Below are 15974 nucleotides of genomic sequence, written 5' to 3'. Positions count from 1 at the left end.
GCAACCTGCTGCCCTTTGCAATGCATTGGGGTTGATGGAAGCCTTTCCCAGTGCTGGTGGAGGAGAGGGGGAAGCCGATTCCCATCCATGCTCTCAGCCACGCGCTGCCTTCCCCCGCTTCATAATGGAAGTATTGGAGACTCACACAGTAGGGTTTGGTTTCATTATACACCGATAGGGGCTTTTTGCTAGCATGCTTTTAGCTCAGCCTTGGCCCATGCTGCTTCCCCGGAGTGCGAAGGCAGGGACCTTGCTGGTGGGTCGGGTGTGAGTTGCACCGGGATGCTCCCGTGCTGGTGCATCCTGTGGCCCAGCACCTTTTGGGTTGTGTTATCCCTTTTCCATGAGTGATTTCACGAGGGCAGACTGAGCTGAGCTCTTAGGCAGAAGCTCTTCGCTGTGAGGGTGCTGAGGCGCTGGCACAGGGTGCCCAGAGAAGCTGTGGCTGCCCCATCCCTGGCAGTGCTCAAGGCCAGGTTGGACACAGGGGCTTGGAGCAAGGGTGACGGATGGTGACCCCTGGGAATGCCTGGGCTGAGGAGCCAAGTGCCTTTTCCCACGCTGTGTCCTCGGTTCCTAACTGGCAGCGTTGGGCAGTGCTGCAGGTGTAGCTGTGCTGTCATGCTGTGCCGTGCCACCCCGTGCCGTGCCGTGCTCTGCCCTGCTCTGCGGTGCCATTCTGTGCCATGCCCCCCCCAGGAACAAAGCAGCGCCCTGCAGGCTCTGCACCCCAACCCATGCGCTTTGCACCCCTGGGCACAGCCATAACAGGGCTCCCCTTTCCCCGCTCTGTCCCCATGCTCTGTGCCCCCTTGGGGGTGCCAGGGCTCGCTCCCCCCCCCGGGCAGCGGCTGGGCTGGGGGGATCCTTCCCTACCCCTTCCCATCACCTCCCCTCTTCGCCGCAGCACCTAACGCCATCCGTCTTCGCCGGCTCGGGAACAGATGGCAGGAGGAGGCTCTGGGACACCATCAGCTGTTGTTATCGCTAGCTGATGACACGGAGTGTAAATTCTGTTGGCTCTGCTCCCTTCGTCTGTTCTGCCTCTGCATCCCACCAGTTTTAATTACTGTAATTGAGTTATAATGAATGATTGTGCATTGCCATTGTCTGTAATGTGGCAGGGAGTATTCTGTTTGTTACACACTCCAGCTAACAACATGCCCCTCCTCGTTGCTTTGTTTATCTGGTTGAAGGGTGTCATCACTTCAAATGGCAGAGATAAAACAGTACTCAGAGTGTATGCTTTAGATGTTTATCGTTTTTTTCTCTTCGCTGCTGGTGCTTCACTGAATCCCGGTGGAAAACTGCAGAAGCAGATAAAAACTCATTTGGCTTAATCCCTCTTGAACAAAACAACCCCGCCGCAAAACACCGCACCAGCCAAACACCCCAACCCAACCCCGCAGAGCTTCTGCTGCCTGGAAAACCTCATTAGCCAGGGTTGAGGAGCAGGGACCATGGCAAAGGGTGGCCAAGAGCCTCCTGCCTCCCTTCTGCAGGTGAGCGGGGATAATCCCAACCCTGCCCAGAGAAGCTGTGGCTGCCCCATCCCTGGCAGTGCTCAAGGCCAGGTTGGACACAGGGGCTTGGAGCAAGCTGCTCCAGTGGAAGGGGTCCCTGCCCGTGGCAGCGGTTGGAGCTGGAGGAGCTTTGGGGTCCCTCCAACCCAAACCATTCCCTGGTTCTGTTTTTGAGGCAGAGGCCAGGATCCCATTAGTTTTCCAAGGCAGCTCTGCATTGGTGCTCCCTGGCTTCACAGAGATAACAGCGTGCTGGTGTGTGCCTCGCATTGCTTTGAGGCAGTGGCTGGCTTAGGAGCAAAGTGTTGCGTGAGCGTTTTCTGTGAAGGACTTGGCTCCATCCTTGCGCTGTCAGTAAATGGCTGAGCTAAATAACACGTTGTTATGAATAGTAGCATTTGATCGTTTTAAACCTTTTCTTTTTTCTTTTCCCTTTTTTCCCCTTCCCAAGGTGAATTCCAGCGGGATCAGCGCTGCACAGGAATTGCCCCGGAGGAAGTTGGCCCTTCACCAGTTCATCTTGTAGAAAAGATTCATTATTACTGTTGAGCTGAGATGAAACAATTCCCTGGAATTAACTCGTCTCATTTCCACCAGCTACAATGAAAGGTTCTGACTGTTACACACTGAAGTCCAACACCCCCCCGACAGCAGCCCCGGGGAGGAGATGGGTGAGCTGATAAAGGTGACTGCATGCACGGGCGCACGTGTGTGCGCGCACACAAACACACGTGTACACATGTACGTGCACCCCCGGACTGCCTGAGGGTGGTTTCCCCCCCCCCAGCCCAGTGTAATTTTCCTGTCATTCCTGATGTGGATGGGCCGTGCCATGGGGAAAAAACCCTTTTTCCCATGCAGCGGTCCCCAGTGTCAGCAGGATGCTGGAGCATCGGCATGACCAGCAGGGAGGGGATCCTGCCCCTCTGCTGCGCTCTGGGGAGAACCCCCCCTTGCAGCCCTGATCCAGCTCTGGGGCAGCAGCATGAGAGGGACGTGGAGATGCTGCGAGGGCTGGAGCAGCTCTGCTCTGGAGCCAGGCTGAGAGAGCTGGGCTGGGGCAGCCTGGAGAGGAGAAGGCTCCTGAAGGGGAGACCTGAGAGCAGCTCCAGTGCCTGAAGGGGCTGCAGGAAAGCTGGAGAGGGGCTTGGGACAAGGGATGTAGGGACAGGGCAAGGGGAATGGCTTTAACCTGCCAGAGGGGGGATTTACACCCAAACCATTCCAGGATTCTATGCTTCTGTGACACCACAGGACCCAGGGCCCGGCACCCACCCAGGATGCTGAGGAGTCCAAACACTGTGACAGCAGTAACTGGGGTTCCACACGTGCAGGTTCTGCTTCTGCTGGGAGGTTAATTCACGGTTCATTCATCTCCCACAAGTACTAAACAAGAGTCTATTGACAGCTCTTGCTTGTTCTGCATCTACCTTCCCACCTGCACCCGCAGCAGAGGAGTAACTGCAACAGAGGGATAATGGCAGCAGAGGGATAACGGCTGCAGAGGGATAACGGCAACAGAGGGATAACAGCAGCAGAGGGATAACAGCAGCAGAGGGATAACAGCAGCAGAGGGATAACAGCAGCAGAGGGATAACAGCAGCAGAGGGATAGCGGCAGCAGCTCCTCCAGTGCACATTTGGGGATGCAGGGATCCCAGTAACAGGGGACAGCATCCATCAGTGGGACACCGGGTCCCCCTTTACACCTGTAGGCAGGTCAGGGCTGATTTACTGCAGGAGAGGGTGACCCCCCCCTCCACAGGAGCCATGCCTGGAGCCAAGAGCTCTCATTGAGACACCCAAGCCAATGGGCCAGCAGTTTTCAGATGCTTTATGGCAGCACAAAGCAGCTGTGCTGTTCTCAAGCAGTTTAATTACATTTTGACACTAAGAGCTGTTTTATTATCCCAATTTTTGTTGTATAACTCGAACATGCAGTGGATTGCAGAGGCATAATCCATTAATACTCACTTGTGAGGATTTGTAGCTTTGGACTTGTGACCTTATACCTTCCTTGCAGATAAATATATTATCCTCTTGCACAGCTGATATGGGGGAGCCAACGAGCCCACGGCGTGCTGAGGGATGGGGATTTATGGACTCCCATGCCTGTGATCCCAGCGTGGTGGGGACACATCCTTGGTGACCGCGCGCCCTCAGAGCTGGGTCACTCTGATAGCTTGGGCATTGAAAGGAATGGAAAGGTGCAGAATTCCAAAGGAGGGCTGAGTCCATCTGCTTCACCAGCTCAAGAGGACAAGGGACTGTGTGAGAGGGATGGGGGTCCCTCTGGTGCAGGTCTAGGAGCTCCTGCCTGGCTCTTGCAAGGCCAGCAGGCACAGTATGGCATGGCATGGCACGCTGGCACCAGCTGTGCCCTCTTCATCACTGCTGGACAAACCATGAAGCCCCCAGCTGCCTTCAGCTTGCTCTTCTGGAGGAGGCAGGACAGCAGAAGTCCTCCTGCCCTGCAAACATGGAGTTTCAAGGAAGGACAAGGATCAAAGCCATGAGGTCAAACTGCAGCATCACCTCCTGGGGTGGCTCCTGTCCTGGTGGGTGGCTGTGGCCATGGAGGGCTGGGGGGGACACACATGGGGCTGGGGGACACACGGGGCTGCCCCGAGGCTAGGCAGCGCTGTGGGTCCGTAGGCATCAAAGCCCTTGTTGGAACTGGCTCAATCCCACCCACAGCTGCTTGCTCTGTGCAGGGGCCAGGAGCTCAGAACATCTGTGGGAGCAGCATCTGGGGCAGCCCCTGCTTTGTGCTCCCTCACAGGGTGAACTGAGCTGAGCTCTTAGGCAGAAGCTCTTCCCTGTGAGGGTGCTGAGGCGCTGGCACAGGGTGCCCAGAGAAGCTGTGGCTGCCCCATCCCTGGCAGTGCTCAAGGCCAGGTTGGACACAGGGGCTTGGAGCAAGCTGCTCCAGTGGAAGGGGTCCCTGCCTGTGGCAGGGGTTGGAACTGGAGGAGCTTTGAGGTCCCTTCAACCCAAACCATTCCCTGGTTCTATGATCTATGACATCCAAACCAGGGGCAGTACCCTTAGAAAGGTCCCCGTCCCCTCTGCTGAATCCCCAGGGCCCATCCTGGTGCTGAGGTCAGGGTGGGATCATCCCCGGTGCTGCTCTGCAGGGCTGTACCGAGCATCCCTCCGCTGGCTGCCGTCCCTCTGTAACCCCCCGGAGCAGCTGGAACATTCCTCACGGGAGCCACGGCTTTGCATGCCAATGGCCAGGCAGCGGGGATGGGGATCAGCCTCCATCCCACCCGGGAGCAGCTCCCGGCCCCGGTCCTGCACAGACACCCTGGCAGGCCAGGGTCCTGCTTTATGCTCTGCTTTCTTAAAGCAGTTGCTTTTCCCCTCCCCTTTCCTAGCACTTAACCCCAGGATCCTCCCGCTTTGAACACACACCACTGTGGCACGCAGCTCTGTGGACCACCCTCAACAGCAAAGCTCTGTAATTTATGGAGGGGCTCAGCTTAAACCACGCAGTTGGGGCGAGCTTGATTTTCCCCCATCCCCTTCTCGCGTCCTGTCCCGACCGTAAATTTCCCCTGACAGCTCAGAAAACACGAGCAAATCATCAGTGACACGTTTATAACCTGCTTAATACTGGAAATAAAAGGTCCCCCCCGAGTGCTTGTGGGGAGCTGGGCACAGCAGCATCTTGTTGCTAATCAGGCTGGGCAGCAGGGGAAGGAATATCCGGTCCTATAGGAGCCCATCTGCCACCATGTCCCCAAACCAGATTAATGCGGGGAGGGGGGGGGAACATGAGGTGCAGAGCCAGGACATTTCCAAGATCCCTGCCTGCATTGTGTGCCAGGAGCAGCCGGGCCACATCCATGGGCTGGGGTGGGAAGGTTGTCAGCGATCCCTGGGATTCAGAACAAAACCTGCTGGGAGCTTCTGCCTGGATGTAGAAGCCTGAATAGGCATTTGCCTTTGGAAGATGCTACAAGGTTTTGTTCCTGACATTTCCAAGGTGGGATTCAGCCTTTGCCCTTACAAACGGTGTGGTTTTTCAACGTTTTAAACTTAAAATTAACTGAGCTTTTCAAGGCTGAAAGAAGACTGAAATAACCTGGAAGCCCCATGTTTCCCCCTGGGGCAACAAGCGTTAGGTGCTCCTGAAGGTATAGCCTTGAAGCTCTCAACCTGTTCCAGGATGGGTTGACCTCCCTCCAGCCAGTGGCCCCCATCCCAACCATTTCATCTGGGATAAAACACACACATGTGGGCTTCATGCCATTAGGGTGCCCGGTGCATGAACACTTGGGGACAGCAGGAAACCCATCACTTTGACACTGATGCTCATTCACCGATGCTGTAATCTCACCCAGGAGGTATCCGAGGAGCTTGTCAGGGGCTGCTTCCCATAAATCCACGCAGATTGGCACTAATTGCGCTGTCCTCCTCTGACTCCCTATTAATTGAGTCCCGTATCAGCTGTGCCATTACTTTTCCCGGGATCGATGGCAGCCTGACAGCCCTGTGATTACCTGGGTCATCTTGTTTGCCCTTTGAAAGCACCGGCACAGCACCGGCTTCCTCCCAGCGCTGGAAACACCCCGCTCCTCAAAGCCTGATTGAAAATCAACATTAATGGCCCATCCGTTCCCCTTGGCCAGCTGCTCACCAGGCTCCTTGCCTGCGGCTGGACCAGTGCTGCCGATTTCCACACGTGGGTTTAGCAACCGCTTAACGTTCGAGGGAGCTGCTGCAGGGCCGGGGAGTCTTTCATCACCAAGCCCTTGGCTTCCTCCCAGCCACCCGACCAACAGCCACTGAACACCCCTGCCCCTTCCGCATCCTCCTCCTGCACATCAGGAAGATACAGTCAAGATCATAGAATGATGGAATGGTTTGGGCTGGAAGGGGTCTTAAAGCCCGGACACCTTCCACTAGAGCAGGTTGCTCCAAACCCTGTTCAACCTGGCCTTGAGCACTGCCAGGGATGGGGCAGCCACAGCTCCTCTGGGCATCCTGTTCCATTCCTTCACCACCTCAAGATGTCCTGCTCTAAAGGTCTTCTCAGCTTTATCTCTTCATTTTTCCTTTAATCCATCGGTTTTAAGCAATCTGGGGGTTCGGGTTCAGTACCTTTCCCATCTCTCCTGATGTTTTGTGGAGAAGGCTTTGACTGTTGTTCTGGAAAGGACCAAATTGCTTTTCTCTGCTGCAGGAATTTGAATGGAGCTGAAGCTCCAGCCTGCCAGCAAAGCCAGCAATGGCAACAAGAGAAATCAGCTCGTAAGCAGTTAATCAAAGCCCTGGTCTTGGTGCAAATGGGACCGAGCCAGGACTCCTCATGGGGACATGCAGCTTCCTTCTGCAGCACCCATGCAGGCAGCCCAGCAAGCAGAGGGTTACTCCCAGCGCTGGCTGGAACCAGGAATTGCTGGAACAGGTTAAGATAATGTTCATTCATCTTCATTAGGCGCAGGAAGCTCAGGGAGCGGTGGTGCAGCCCAACAAGGGGCCCTTTTCAAGGATCATTGTGCCTTTCTTCCAGGTAATGGAGACAAATGGAGGCTGCTCTGAAGGTGGGAAAGGCACCCCGGGGGTGGGCTCTGCAGCCCACTGGAGACAGCCCACAGGGGACCTGGGGAGATGCTCGGGAGGAGGCTGTTTCCACAACATTGACATCAATAACAGCAGGAGGAGAGGAGGTGCCCGGGACCTCCGTTATCCCTGGTGTGGAGGTGGCATCACCCTGCCTGTGGCACCCCTGGCTGCGTGTCGGTCCCTGTGGGATGAGAACAAGGTTTCTGCTCCCTCCCAGGGCGTGCAAGCCTCTCCCAGCAGCTGTTTGCTCACACCATCGGGCCACAATGACACCATAAATCCAGGCAAACCCAGCAAACACAATGAGGGATTGTTGTGTGACAGCATCGACTGCTTTTGAACCACCACGAGATCTTCTGTGGTGGGAAGCCCAGGCTGTGACTCCCCTCTCTGCTACCCTACCAGCCACCCCCCCATCCCCATCCCCTTCCTGCTCCCTGCTCCGTTTATGGCCTGGCAGTAATTATGTGTAGCCACAGCTCTTCTTAATTGACTGTAATGGGCAGCCACATGAGTATATCGTTTTGTTAAAGAGGTTAATTGCTTTGGGCCAGGCACACATTTGGATGGGAGTCCCTTGGAGGATGCCCTGGTACCCGAGGTCTGGTTCAGACCAAGCCCACCCGCTTGGACTCTGCTCCCCTCCTTGCTCCCGCAGGTTCCTTCCCCACCTTCCCACCCCTAAATTTGATTTTAGCAATAAATACCTGCCTGCTCCCATCAGCCTGAAGGGGTATGGGCTGAAGAGGTTCCTCTGCCTGCTGAGCAACGGCACTGGTGTCCCCAGGGTGCAGCGTGCACCCAGGGCTCTCCACTGGTGCCACCGCCAGTGATAGCCCCAAGCGGACAAGCAGGCTGGAGGTTTTGGGATCTCCTCTTCCCTTTGGGATCAGACAAGAGGAGCAGCACAGCCCATGCAGCACCAAGCAGGAACCCACACAGCCCTTTCTACCCACCTGCAACCCCAGCAGCTGTGAGAAGAGCTGGAGATGGAGGTTGGACAAGCAGCAGCAGCACAAGCGGCTGGGAATGCTTCCAGAGGGTCCTTTGGAGCACGTTTTTCCCAATATAGAGGTCTCCAGAAGGAAATTCCCCACTGACCCTGCTGGGAGCCGAGCTGCTGGTGGGACTTTGATACTACCAAGCGACTAACAAAGAAGCATCTAAACCCAGAGCCAGGACTCGAGGCTGACGGACAAAGCCAGTGCTCGCACCCAAGGCTTGGGAGCGACAGAGGAGGGTTGTGTTTGCTCGGCTTTTGTTTTATCTCCCTGCAGCAGCTCTTTGAACTGCTGGGAAAGCACAAAGTGTGCGCAGCAGAGGAAAGGCAATATTGACGCAGGGAAGCGCAGAGGCACCGCCACCGGCAGAGAGAAGTGGCAGGATCCACGTGGGCACACGGCTGAGCACCGCGCCGTGCCATGGCCTCCGGTGATGCCTGCGCCGCATCCCGGCTTTAACAGAGCAGTTGTGCCTGGCGCAGGCAAACACTGCACGAGCGAGCCCGTTGCTGCAGACTGCAGCGGGTTCTGGTGCGAGGCCATTGTGAGGAGGTCATCCCAACCGAGCTGCGAGGCTTTTGGTAAGAGAGGAGCTGTTTTGCAGCCTCGCCTTGGGTATTTAACTCTCCGAAGCCAGCCTGAGCTGCAGAAACGTCAAGTGAGGCCAAGTGCTTGCCCCAGCATCACTCCCAGACAAAAGCTGACACTTTCTGGCAGCCAATCGCTAAGAGACGGTCAAGGACTCTTCAATGCGGCTGCAAATTGTGTGGCCAAGCCGGAAAACACAAGCCACAAGCTCCTCTTGGCTTGAACGCACCCGTAATCAGATAAACCCACAATGGAGCAAAAAAATCCCACCCCAAACCCTCATTTCTGCCATGTGGAAGTGATGGGAAAAGCTCTGTGCTTTGGCTTGCCTGCTCAGCAAGTGCATCCCCCCTGCCCCAGGACTCCTTCCATGCTCATTTTGCAGCTTGGTGATGAGGCTGTTGGCAGGATGAATGCATTTAATGCCTGGGTTTGCAGCTTGGGATTCAGTCCCAGAGCATCAAGTGCATCCGTGGTTTGGGTACCACTCCATGGCTGGGAACGATGGTGAAGATGCCAGGGAGGATGCTGGGGATGCTGGGGAGGATGCTGGGATTTCTCGGGATGGATGCCAGGGCTGCCAGGAATGATGCCGAGGCTGCAGCTCGGAGCCATCCATTGTGGCTACAGAAATGTTTAGGAATCAGCCGTTTAATGAGAACAAAAGAAATTAATTGGTGGTTTAGGCCTAATGAGACCGCTGTGCAAATTAACAGTCCTCATCAGCAGAAACAAACAGAGCCCTTAAAGGAATCGGGGCTGATAAATAGGGAGTCGGGAGGGACCATCTGCGCACCCCTCCTCGGCATGGGGCGGGGGGGGGGGAGAGGAGAAAAACCCACCCCAGATCTCAATAAAGCCCAAATTCTCCGGTTTATTCATGCAGGCTCAGCTTGACACCACCATCCTACCGCCGGCATAAAGGCGAACCCCACTCGCATTTGCATCTGAAAGGGGCGAGACGCGGCCCCTCGCTCGGAGCCGAGCGGGGTCTCGGGGGGCGTTTAGCCCCTATTGAGGCCGGCACAAAGGGGGCCCCCCCCCCCCGGCCCGGCTGCTGGACCCTGGGTATCCGTCACACAGCCCGTTTGTTCCCGCTGTTTACTTAAGACGTTCCTCAATTCCCAGCGAGGATTTGTATTGCGGGGTTGGTTTACTCCTGCTCGGAGCCTGGGGGGGGGGGAGGAGGAGAAAAAAATCAATCTGTCTGATCTTTAATAATCAAAGTAATTAGAATAATCCTTTCAGGGCTGAATGGGGGATTATTTCTTCGTGTCATTTTAGTCCCATCCTCATTTGGGCTCATAAAACGTGGAAAAAAGCACTTCAAAAGCCCCACTGTAGTCTCCGGCCCTTCACGCTCTTGAGAATTCCCACCCAGGCGCCTGCCGAGCCCCGTTCTCAGGGAAACCACCAGCCCCAGCCTGTTTGGCTGCAGCCCATTTATTTATTGCAGCCGTGGTCAAATAAACACCAGGTCCTGTGAGATTCGGGCAGCGTTTGTTGTTGCGCTGTCTTGGGCAGATAAGGAAGCCTTTGATGGAGTGAAGGGACTTTGTGTGTCTAATCTGAGCCCAGCAGCTACACGCAGCGCTGGTAAAACGCGGCGGTGTCTGCAGGGAACAGTAATTACATCGGAGGATTAAAAGGTCCTAAACCTCACCTATATTTCACTTTTGTAAACTAGAGAGGAACAAAGAATTCTTGGCTCGCCCGGAGGAAAGAATAATTGACACAATTCGCAGGCTCGGGATTATTCTAATGTAAATAAACGCAGGGAAGAGGACAAAACTCGTTTAAGGCCTGAAACTTTTCATCTGGCGTTTAACAAGGGGATAAACACAGCTTTCCCCCCCCCCCCCCAAATTCCAACCCCTCCTTTCCCCTTCTGCCCCTTCCCGCTCCGGGTGCAGCTTCCCAGGGGGCTGGGAGGGCATTGCCATGGTTTTCCCTGCTGCGTGCCCTTGGATGCTCACCCACTTGTGCCTGGGGAAGCTGTGTGGGAGAGCGACGCAGGCGCCTGACCTCGGTTTTGCTCTGGGGAGCCAGAAGCTGAATTTTAAGATTTTAGCCTTCTCTTTCGGAAAACAGAGTCTGGTTTGGGTTGAAGGGACCTTAAAGCCCATCCAGCTCCAACCCCTGCCACGGGCAGGGACCCCTTCCACTGGAGCAGCTTGCTCCAAGCCCCTGTGTCCAACCTGGCCTTGAACACTGCCAGGGATGGGGCAGCCACAGCTTCTCTGGGCACCCTGTGCCAGCGCCTCAGCACCCTCACAGGGAAGAGCTTCTGCCTGAGATGCAGTCTAAATCTCCCCTCTTGATATAATCCTCCCTTCTTCTGCATGAAGCATAATAAATCAGTGTCTATAAAGCCCTAAGTGGCACGGAAGCGCAAGCAGCCACAGTGCTAACACTGCTTTAAGGCAGCAGGTACCTAAACACAACATGTACCAGAATCACACAAGAACAGAGCAAAAAAACCAACCCAGAAAGTTAAGAAAACAACAATAAAAAGCCACTTTCTGTTCTGCCAGCCTGACTCCTGCTTGCAGTTGGGGGAATAAGGGGCAATTCCCAGCTGAGGCTGGCACCCAAAATGGGAACGGATTTCCTCCAGCTTCTTGCAGTCAAGGTTGAACACCCCAATTGCCCCTGATGCTGGCACCCATCCCCAGGAGCAGGGGGTCCTGCTCCCACCTCAAAGCCAGGCTGGACAACCCAAGAGGGACCCTGTACATAAGGAGCGTTGCTCCCACGCTGGCATCCAGCCCTTGTTCCTGCAGCCCCGGGTTGCTACGGGCAGGGGGAAACACTCCGGGCCCAGGGCTTTAAATTATGAACAATTATCAGCAGGAAAATGACAAGAATGGGAAAATTAACAAAGAGCTCAATACCCTCGGCTAAATGACCAACATAAATGCATTCCGATTAGGCAGTCAATATTGGGCTGGCAGCTCCTGTCTGTGCCTATTTCTCATTAGACAAAGCCTTGACCTTGACCTCATTGTCCTGTTTGCCGGGAGACAGAATCCCATAACAACTCGTTTGGCGAATGTATTGGACCAGTAATCCATAAATATTGATTCATTGTTTGCAGTGTAATTTAAATGTCAGTTATAAGCCCAGGGCAGATAAAGATCTGTATCAACAATAAAACTGGAGAGGCAATAAATCCCCCGGGGCAGGCCGGGCTAAAACGGGTTTGCAATGCAGGCATCCTTCACAGGGAAAAGCAAAAACAAAGAGGAAAACAAAGCCCCACTTCCTGTACACTGGAAGGAAGGATACTGATGATCTGGGCAACCAGTGTGGGGTTGCCAGCACCAAACTGGGTGGCCCTGGTCCTGTTGCGTGCCCCAATCTCTCTCCCCATGGGAGAGGCTCCTCCTCTGCCCCGTGATGCTCCCCCCCTCTGCTGTCCCCTTGCTACCCCTTCTCTTCCTCCTTCTCCTCTATGCTCTCAGAGGTCCCCAAGCTGCAGGAACCCAGGCCTGGGGCTCCCAGACACGAGGTGCCGATTAAAGAAGAGGAGGGAAAAACCTCACCCCATAACCTCGTAGCTGCCCCAAACCAGAAAGAAAACCCGGCTTTTGCTTTCAGTGCTGTTCCATAGCAGCAGCTTCGCAGCTCCGTGTTGGCGGCACCAGCAGCGTCACTGCTGCTGGCACACAGACACACAGCTATTGTTCAAGGAGAAAGTCCTTTCTGCGCTGACAGACACGGCCCCAGCTGCAGCCGGGTGCAGACCCCAACTCTCAGCAACATCTCCCTCCCAGCGCATGAGGGGAGAAGCTGCAGTTGATGCCCCAGCCCTGGACACGGCACAAACCCCATAGAAACAGCCCCAAAAGCAGAGCCCAGCGCCACAGACCGCGGTCACACAGACAAGCCCACGTTGCTGCTGCAGCTAAAGCTGGCTGAGCACCAAGAGGCTTTTAATAAAAGGCCAGGCGAGGCGATCGCCAGGCTTTACCCCCGCAGATGCTTCTCCTTCTGTGTTGTTTCATTCCTTCTAAACATTTAATTACACTTCCAGTTATTTCCCTGGTCAGCCGGGATGCTGCTGGACTAATCGACTTCCCAGCCGCACAAAGCCAATCCTATTGACAGTGCTTGAGGAGGAGCTGCAGCCCTCAAGCTGGCAGGGATGGCTTGGGCATCCCTGCATCCCCTGGTTCCTGGCATTCGGGGAACCTCCATGGCCACCCTGCCTCCAAAACCCCATCATTTGGAATCCTGACACAAAGGCTCAGCCAGTCCATGTGCTCCCAGGGCAAAGGGAAGGGAGGGCTGGACCCTTACAGCCTCCTTTGCCTCCCCAAAACCCAGCTGGTCTGCAGCTCCTGACCCCAAAACAGCCCCAGCCCACCAGCCAGCATCACAGCATGAGGTGCTGGCAGCTCGTGGCTCCCACCACGCTGGGTGCTGCGGCCCAGGGTGCCATGGGGTGATGGCAAGCAGGGCACATTGCGCACGCTTGGAACGGAAGGATGCTGGGCACAGCTCCCCCATCCATGGAACGGAGGGATGCCTGCCACAGCTCAGGCAAAACTCCCTCCAAGCCACCCCGCTGCAGCTCCTGCCCTGGGAAGGCTGTTCCCAAGCTGCATATTGGGATAGGAAAGTGTTTCAAGGGCAGTTCCCAGCCATAAAGAAAACAGTTCCCCCCTCAGGAGGCTGCGCTCTGGGGCTCGAAGGAAGGCAAACGTGGTTCATACCCATCCGTGCTGGAGGAGGCTGCTTGGGGGGACTCCAGTGCCACAGCACGTGCCAGGAGGAGGTCTGCCCACCCAGACCTGCTGCTCCCGAAGCTGTTGTGTCTCCTGCCATCGGACCTACAGCATGAAACCATCCCTCAGCCACCTCCTCCTTGTCTCCTGTGAACGAGCCGCGCGCTCTTGGTTCTCCCTTTCCAAGCCCCCTTTCCTCCTGCAGACGTACGTAAACTCGCAGCTCGAGCCCATTACACATTCAGGTGTGAAGGGATGGCAATTTGAACTGTTTTTCTTTCCCGGAGACAGAACTTCCCCTCCTCTCCCTCCGGTGTTGTTCCCGTGCCTCATTCTGCACTTTGGGGCTTGTTTTCCTGTTGGTACTTCTCTTCTGCTCGCTGTAAGTAACAGCCAGTTAAGGTTTTTTATAGTCTAATATCACCGTGAAGCAGTCGCAGACACTGAGCTCATTATTTATTGAGCTCCATCAGTGACTTTAAAAGAAATCTTTTATATCAGATTTGCAGCGCAGTAATCTCCTTAGTCTGTTTGACAGGAAGAAAAACCACAGCACATAAACTCCTTCACTGCCTCTGTGTCTAGGTTAAAAGAAACACATATTTGGAGGGTTGGAGGGGAAAATCCTGGAGCTTAAACAGACCAGGGGGACCCATCTCCTGGTACAGGGATGCCAATGGGATTACATCTCCTACCTCCAAGAGAGAAACAAGATGCTTGAGTCTCAGATGGGTATGAGACCCACGGGATGGGCAGCCCCAGTGATGCTCAGCCCCATGCCTGGGCTTTCTGCAGAGTGAGTTTCCAAACGAGCTTTACTCTTAGCTTAGGGAGCTGCAGGGGTCCTACAAGGAGCTGGGGTCCTCCTCCCCATGGCTCCCCTCACTGCAAGCTCTCCCTGAAGCCCTGAACTGGTTCAGCACCAACCCCACGAGCTCCAGCTTGGGCTCAGTATTTTGTTCCTCTCTGTTTTTTAATGGGAAAGATCTTTTCTCGGTCACGTTATTCAAACACAGGATTAAAATGTAACTGCCTGCATTCAAAGGTTGCCTTGAGCCAAGGCCGCCCCGTGCGCGCCTCTGATGTGCCCCAGCGCTGGAGCAAAGCCTCTCTCCAAACCCACTTGAAACCATTGCAGAAAATGGCTTATTGCTTCTTTTGTGCCTTGTGCATTTATGGGGGGAGGGCTTTTGGAGCTGCACGGATTAATCACCGCAAGGGGAGCCTAAAGGGTAACTCATAATAACGGGGCTTGAATTAAACTTCTAAACTTCAAGCCCCTAAGCCTAATAAGATTAGAGCGCGCATAGCTCCAACCACATGAAAGGTCCTGCTGGCTGCCCGCGCCCTTCGGCACCGTCCCACCCCGGCCTCCCCTTCACCACATTAAATGGGACCTTAATGAAAACTTCCAAGGGATGTTTAGATTCATTCCAGAGGAAAATCTCACGACACAAAGGATGCACAGAGCTGGCGCGCTGCTTTGGGTGAAGCCCAGCGTGGCCAGGGGCTGCCCTGTGGTCCAGCCGGGGGTTTTTCCAGGGTGGATTTGCCAGCAAACTGGGCAGCTGGAGATGGAGCAGGGATTATTGTGCTCGAACTCTGAACCACAGAATGGTTTGGGTTGGAAAGGACCTTAAAGCTTACCCAGTTCCAACCCCCACCTATGGACAGGGACACCTTCCACTAGAGCAGCCTGCTCCAAGCCCTGTCCAAGCCTCCATTGCCAGGATGGAGCATTTACCCCTTCTTTGGGCAACCTGTTCCAGTGCATCATCACCCTAAACAAGAATCTCCCAGTGGTGACAGACTGATGGCACCCATGACTGGAGGAAACCTGAGGTCAACAGGGAGCTGGTGGTATCTCTGGGTACCGCATCCCTTCCCTCCTGCATCCCTGGGTACCGCATCCCCTCCATCCCACATCCTCTCCCTCCAACATCCCCTCAGGCAGGGCTCCTGACTTCAAGGGGAGGGGGGAGCCCTGACTCTGTGCTCAGGCTCTTTGGGATCCACTTCCCAGGATCCCAAACCTCTCCCCACCACGAGCAGCCACTGCCAGAGCCGGCAGAGCATCGCGTGCAGCCCCCCTTGATGCAGGAGCCAGCAGGACGGGTGCCCATGTACCTAGCAGTAGGATTTGGCCCCATATGTTTTTCTTCTGCCTTAATTTACATTCCAGGAACGGATCAAAACCCCAAATAAAACTGTCGAGGTGATGCCAGCTCCTACATCTGCCTTTGGAAACCTTCAACTGAGGCCACAAACGTTGCCTAATCCCACCAGCCAGCACAGCCAAGGGGCTGGGGAGGGACCTGGGGACCTCTCCCATGGGACAGACCCACACTCCCTCCATGGGAATCCTCCTCTCTCCATTGAAGCCCATTCCACATGGATGCAGGACATGCAAGAGGGAAAGCTCTGCGTGTGCACCCGCTTTGGCCTCAGTCTTAGCTGCTTGTGATGAAGTGACGGCACCAGGTCCCACGGAACACCTCCCAGAACATCCCATTAACAGCCCCACAGTGAGGCTGGTTTTCCAGCGAGTTCACGGAGAGG

Source organism: Pezoporus occidentalis, unplaced genomic scaffold (assembly GCF_034315485.1).
Source record: "Pezoporus occidentalis ecotype Australia unplaced genomic scaffold, CSIRO_AGI_Poc_V1 ctg72, whole genome shotgun sequence".
In the NCBI taxonomy this organism is placed as follows: domain Eukaryota; kingdom Metazoa; phylum Chordata; class Aves; order Psittaciformes; family Psittacidae; genus Pezoporus; species Pezoporus occidentalis.
Note: the sequence above shows the minus strand (reverse complement) of the source record.